The sequence below is a fragment of the Geotrypetes seraphini genome, chromosome 1, assembly GCF_902459505.1.
Source record: "Geotrypetes seraphini chromosome 1, aGeoSer1.1, whole genome shotgun sequence".
Taxonomy (NCBI): domain Eukaryota; kingdom Metazoa; phylum Chordata; class Amphibia; order Gymnophiona; family Dermophiidae; genus Geotrypetes; species Geotrypetes seraphini.
In genome coordinates this window covers 510,511,440-510,517,876 of record NC_047084.1, presented here as the reverse complement: position 1 = coordinate 510,517,876, position 6,437 = coordinate 510,511,440, and positions in this window count along the sequence as shown.

Sequence of the window (6,437 nt, the reverse complement as noted above, 5' to 3'; positions counted from 1 at the left end):
TTTCCATTGACATGAATGGGTGAAATCTGATTTTCTGTTTGTAGCTCCGCCCACGTGTGCAGGTGGGCCGTGAGACCCCCAGAACATATCACCCCAGGTAGTGAGGGATCTGCATACCAAGTTTCGTTCAAATCGGTCAAGCCGTTTTTGCGTGATCGCGGCACATACACACACACACACATACATACACACACATACATACCTCCGATTTTATATATATAGATTGTCACTGTAATTTTTTGGGGAAAAATAACGTTCTTATTCTGACTCTTAAGTACTTGGTCCTGAAGCTCAGGGACTAAGGTTGAAGGACAAGAGACATGCTATGTCTTTCCTTGAATGAAATTTAAACAAGGAGGGAAAAGCCTCAGATGTCCTATATGTGCAGCAAATATACAATATGCGGTCACTACTTAGGACTGTTTTCTTTTATCAGTATGAAGACTCCTAAGAAATATGTGAAAACCCAAACCACTTAGGCACATCACTGTTTCCAGCTTAATCAAAATACATTTTCAAAATATGTATAAAACAAGCACTTATCTTTGTTTGTCCCAAATGGGACCCATTTCCCCATTGGCTTCATCAGGGGTCTCAGTGCTGCATTCGATCTGTTCCACAGGAAGTAAATAATGCTTCCAGCAAGACCATAGAGGTGGAGTTCTAGCCTAGCTCTGAGGAGGAGCTCACCTTTATGGAAATAGAAGCCTAAGCCTGAGTCTAAGTATGTGGATTATTTAGACCTGGACGCAGAGACTAGTCCTCAAGTTTTGGAGATATAAAAAGAATTGTAGAAATGAAAACTTGGAAGACTGTTGAAGGTTCCCTGTTATTTCCTCTAGTGCTTTGACATCTGTGGGAGTGGAAGATAGTGATGAATAGAGTGAAACTGTCTTATGGGGAGGGACTGTCAGAGGCTTATGGGCTACCAGTTGATAAGCCCTAGGCCACTAGTAAAAGTGGGAACAAAGACATGAGAAATAAAAATTACTTGGGACAAGTGGAGGTGGATGTGAGCATTATAAAAATGAGAAGTGAGGGCAGCATTATTGCTTTAAAAGAATATTGTGGATATTGCTACAGCAAAGGACTATTGGCTGTGGTGAGAACAGAAAAAAAATATGGATCTGCTACAGTTGGACTTCATTTGCATATTCATCAAAGATTTGCTGGAAGGTGGCAGATGTGTCACCAAAACCTTGACAGCAGGTTGTGTTTTCCTCTATGCTGCTGCAAGCTGGGGAGAGCTGAGGACCAGGAAGACAAGTGCTTGAAACTCCTTAACTGGTCCCTACTTCTGCCACCAGCTCCCCTCCCTGCTTACCCCAGCCATCACCACTATTGCACTTGTATTTCCTTTGTATCATTGTTGGCAGCAGTGAAATGATATATAGGGGGTTTGCGAAGTGGTGAAATTATATATAGGGGGTTTGCCAATTGTGATGATATATAGTGGGTTTGCTAATTGTGAAATGATATATAGGGGGTTTGCTAATTGTGATGAAATGATATATAGGGAGTTTGCCAACTGTGATGATATATAGGGGGTTTGCTAATTGTGGTGAAATGATATATAGGGGGTTTGCCTATTGTGATGATATATAGGGGGTTTGCTAATTGTGGTGAAATGATATATAGGGAGTTTGCCAACTGTGATGATATATAGGGGGTTTGCTAATTGTGGTGAAATGATATATAGGAGGTTTGCCAATTGTGGTGATATATAGGGGGTTTGCTAATTGTGGTGAAATGATATATAGGGGGTTTGCCAATTGTGATGATATATAGGGGGTTTGCTAATTGTGGTGAAATGATATATAGGGGGTTTGCCAATTGTGATGATATATAGGGGGTTTGCTAATTGTGGTGAAATGATATATAGGGAGTTTGCCAACTGTGATGATATATAGGGGGTTTGCTAATTGTGGTGAAATGATATATAGGAGGTTTGCCAATTGTGGTGATATATAGGGGGTTTTGAGAGGGAAAAGAGGATGAGATGAAGAAGAAGAAGACCTGGTGTGATACAGGTGAAGCAAAACAAGTCCTTTGGATAAAGGTGAAGTAACCAGACCTCACAAGAGAAAAAACCCCTCCCCTCCCTCTTGCTCTAATAAATCAGTATATTAACTGTAAAAGATATTTCATAACCCACTTGCCAGCTGGCCTATAGTGATTGAGAAATGTTCTGTTTCTGAGTTAGCTATGGTAAGCAAAAACTTGTAAGAAACAAGACTTAAATTCCGATGCATGGCACCTGGCCGGATATTATGCAAAGAGGAACACAGCTCATGGTCAGAAAAACAGAGTACTCAAGAACATTATTTAGCAAGATATACCATGTGTTACCACAGCAGAGAAGGAATTTTGGACTCGGAATTGCATATATGGTAAGGGGAAAAGAGCATTTGCAGGAAAGGGTTAGGCCTTACGGTAAACTGAACAGACGTATAAGATGACACAAATAGATAAGCCAATAAATGAATCTACTTATGTATTGATGTATAAGAAAAACAACCAATAAAGATGTATCATGTGATTTAGGCTAACGTGGTATTGACCACCAAAAAATGTATAAAATCAGGCCTATAAGCAGAAGTAAGCTGAACAGACATCAGAGGACCCTCAGGCCTGAGGATCACATCTGTTCCATTATATGCTGAATCATTTGAAATTGTAAGCTGTTACTGATTTGTTAATAAATGTATACCTATTGAAACCAGTATATAGTGTGTGGAGTCTCCATTACGAGGTAGGCCTAGACAGCGGCCTACTTCAATGGTGACCCACGACTGCATAGGACACGAGCCTTAAACGACCTCACTGGATTGCAGGCATAAAATCTGCTTGTCAGATTGCCTCTCCATTACTTTTGATCAAAAGTTTGATTCTGGGTTTTATTTCTGTACTTATGCATTGTCTTCAATGAACTTCCTTATTTTACAGAGTTGCTGTGTTGCCTGCTTTATCTTGTTCCCCTTTTTAGACCGCACTTCTCCTTCATTTCCTTTTTACACCAGCAATTGAATGTGTTCTGCCTTATACACTATTTTCTTTTTCAGCACTAATTTTTTTTCCTTTTTGTTTTTACGTAGGACTCACTGGTGTCAAATTTGGATGGTCCCGGACCCTGGAGCGGTTTTTCTGCATTGCCTTGCCCGGGACCGGGTTCCCATCCTCAATTGTCCTATTGGTCCTGCGCACTCAGTTAATACAAACAGGAACCAGGGGGTAACGCAGCATAGCATAGTATAAGGACTGGCGTTAGGATAGTCAGCATAGTATAAGGACTGGCGTTAGGATAGTCAGCATAGTATATGGACTGGCGTTAGGATAGTCAGCATAGTATAAGGACTGGCGTTAGAGTAGCCAGCGTAGTGTAAGGACTGGCGTTAAAGTAGCAAGCGTAATATAGGGACTGGCGCTGGGGTAGCAAACATAGCGTATGGGACTAGTGTTAGAGTAACCAGCATAAGATAATGCTTAGTGGGAAACGAAGCTAAGATAGCATATATAGTGGAGCAATATTTACGGCCGTTGTTACTTTATCTCTGTGTAAATCTTATGTTTACTTCTTCTCCAAACTCTTTCCTTGGTACAGACACTGATTCAATTGCTGGTTGAATTCTTTCTTCTGCTCGGATAACGCCTGGCCTTCCATTTTTCTGTCCACAGGTTAACCATTTTGTAATATTACATTGTATAGTGACATTGTATTTTGATGCTTCTACTGAACGCCTATGAAATATATGTCTTCAAATCTATCTTTCTCAGCCTCTCTTCTCCATGAGAGTCCTGGTATCTTTTCCCCGGGTCATTGCACATGACCTACAGGGGTTCAGGGACACACATCGTTGTTCGTTTGTGATCACTACCGGACACTGACTCATACATTAACTTCCTGTGTCAGCATCTCACTGGTGATCTGCTCCACATCCTAATTTCTTATCTATTCCTGTAGTCTAATAAGCCTCTAAAGGGAATCCAGAGGGGAAGCGCCCCATGGCTATAAACCCCTCTTACACATACATTATTAGTCTGACCTACAAACAAGCTCCTCCGTTCCTGTTACCATCACAATCTCTCCCTGTAGATTTGTATATTATTGACCACCCAGAGGGGTGGGCTACCCAGATGGGTGGGCTGCCCAGAGAGGTGGACTGTGGGGGCTTGCCAAACTAGCCACACCATTTGCTATCTCTTAGGTTATTTCACAACTGTTGAGCTCCATTTCAACAGCTGTGAAGAGGGGGGGTGAATAAAGGTGACATTATTTTTGTTTTTTGATCACAGACGGATTTCGCATACACTATAAACAGATTACTGGAGATCAGAGAAAGATAATGCACGAAGAAAACAGAAACTGTATTTGCACAAGAAATAAATATATGTCCAATTAATAGACAAGGTGACAATGCAAGGAAAAAAAAAAGGAAAAAAAAACCCCTTTTTGTCTTTATAGGTCCAGGATTTTAATATTGCCACCTACGTTTCTTTCTTCTTACTAATGACTATTTTGTTTCCTAGAGTCAGGGAAAACTGCAGTGTTCCTGTCTCGGGAAACCACATCTTAAACAGGCATGCCCGTTATGTCTGATTTCTCCCGCTACTCTTGCTGACATTAGGAATCCCCCTGTTTTATTCTTCTCTGGCTGCCAGTGCTAGCCATGATTATTTGTCTTGTGCCTCTAGCCCTAGTTTTTCTTTCTCTTGCCTCGTGATTCCATCTGCCGTGGGTTTTTCACCGATCTTCTGTTAAGCCGTTGCTTAGACAATCCTGTTCCTCCTTCTGCCCCCTTATTTCCTACCATTGTTGAGCCGAAAGTATACACCTCTTCTCTGCATTGTGCTTTGTGTTACCTAGCCCCTTATGATGTCACCATACTGCTTGCTTATGACGTTGCTTTCCCTGACATACCATCTTACCTTGCCAAGCTTTCTTTATTTACGCTTGATATGTTGTCTTCCTGGATTTTATTAGTGTAAGTGGTATTATCATGTGTGGTCACTATTTGTATGGGTTTTGGCTTATTAGTTCTGCTTTTATGGGTTCATTTTTTTTTTTTGCTACTGACAAGAGAGGGTCTTCTAGCCTTAGTACAGCTCTGAGTCTGCGTTTTACTGTAATATTTTCAGCTTGTCATGCTGTCTGATGGCTTCCTTTGTTCTTCCGTTTATGCTGTTTGCTTTACATTTTAGCTGTCGCTTGTGTACTGGCCTGTGTAATATATGGCACTTTATGGGAAAGCGAAAGCATTGCTCTCGTGGTTCTTGTTTCCTGTTCTTTTGTGGTCACGAACCAAAAATAAAAAATAAAAAAAAAAAAAACTGGGGGGAGTGAGGGGGATGAGATTGAATGAGACTGAAAGAGGAAGTATATATTTTAACTGTGTTTCAATGTTACCATAAGCTTTCATTAAAACAATTATTTATATAAGTTTGCTGGATTATAAAGGATTGTTTTTGAGAAAGAGAAGAACAAAATTACAGAAAAGATTTGAGATCACTATTGTTTTTATATTTATAAAGACAAACAGTATTGGAAAGAAGGGAAGTCAATACCGGAAGTCAATAGAAAGTGTTATGTTAGATTGGCAATGAAGGGAATATATAAGCAGATTATTGAAGTTTATAGGAAGGATTTGTGTACGTAGATAGGAAGGGTTCGTGACAGGTGATTATGTCTAACCAAATAACTGACAGGCATTAAGTATGATAACTGGCAATGTAAAAATAAACGTACCCTTTGTCTTTCTAGGTCTTGGATTTTTATTATGGGCATTTCCCATCAACTCACTTTTTCCCATTACTAACGATCATTTGGTTTCTACAGTTAGGAAAAACTACAGTGCATTTGAAGAGAACACCGAATGATTTCTATGAGTACTCTAAAAAAAAAATATATATATATATATAAAAAATTATACAAGAGGGGGGCTACCTTAATACTTGCTAGCAATTAATGTCGGTCCGTTTTCCAGTACATGAGTTATTATTTGTTGTATTATGACATACGTCAACTTCAGTGTCTTTGGAAATACGAGAGGATTTCCATTTATGAGCGCTCTCTATAATTATCAATATAAAGAAAGAAGATTTATTTATTTATTTATTATTCATGTCTCTACAATAACTGGAGCATATTGCATAGGGTTCTTATGATCCACTCCTATCCCAAATGGTAATATTAATTAATGTTGTGCTAACATACCGAAGTGAGAATAACTTCTGCTTTTTATTTCTTAAGCCCCAAGCCAAGTTTTTGAGTGTTCCAACAAAGAAACATATTCTATAATGTTAACCCATTAAAAGTTGTTCACTTCTTGTTAGAAAAATTATTTGTCTAGCTTTAAGCAATGTGTATTGTTCTGTTTGGTTTTTTCCCTTAATGAAATATATTATGAGCTAAACAACTATGACTTTGCTAGATTTCCATT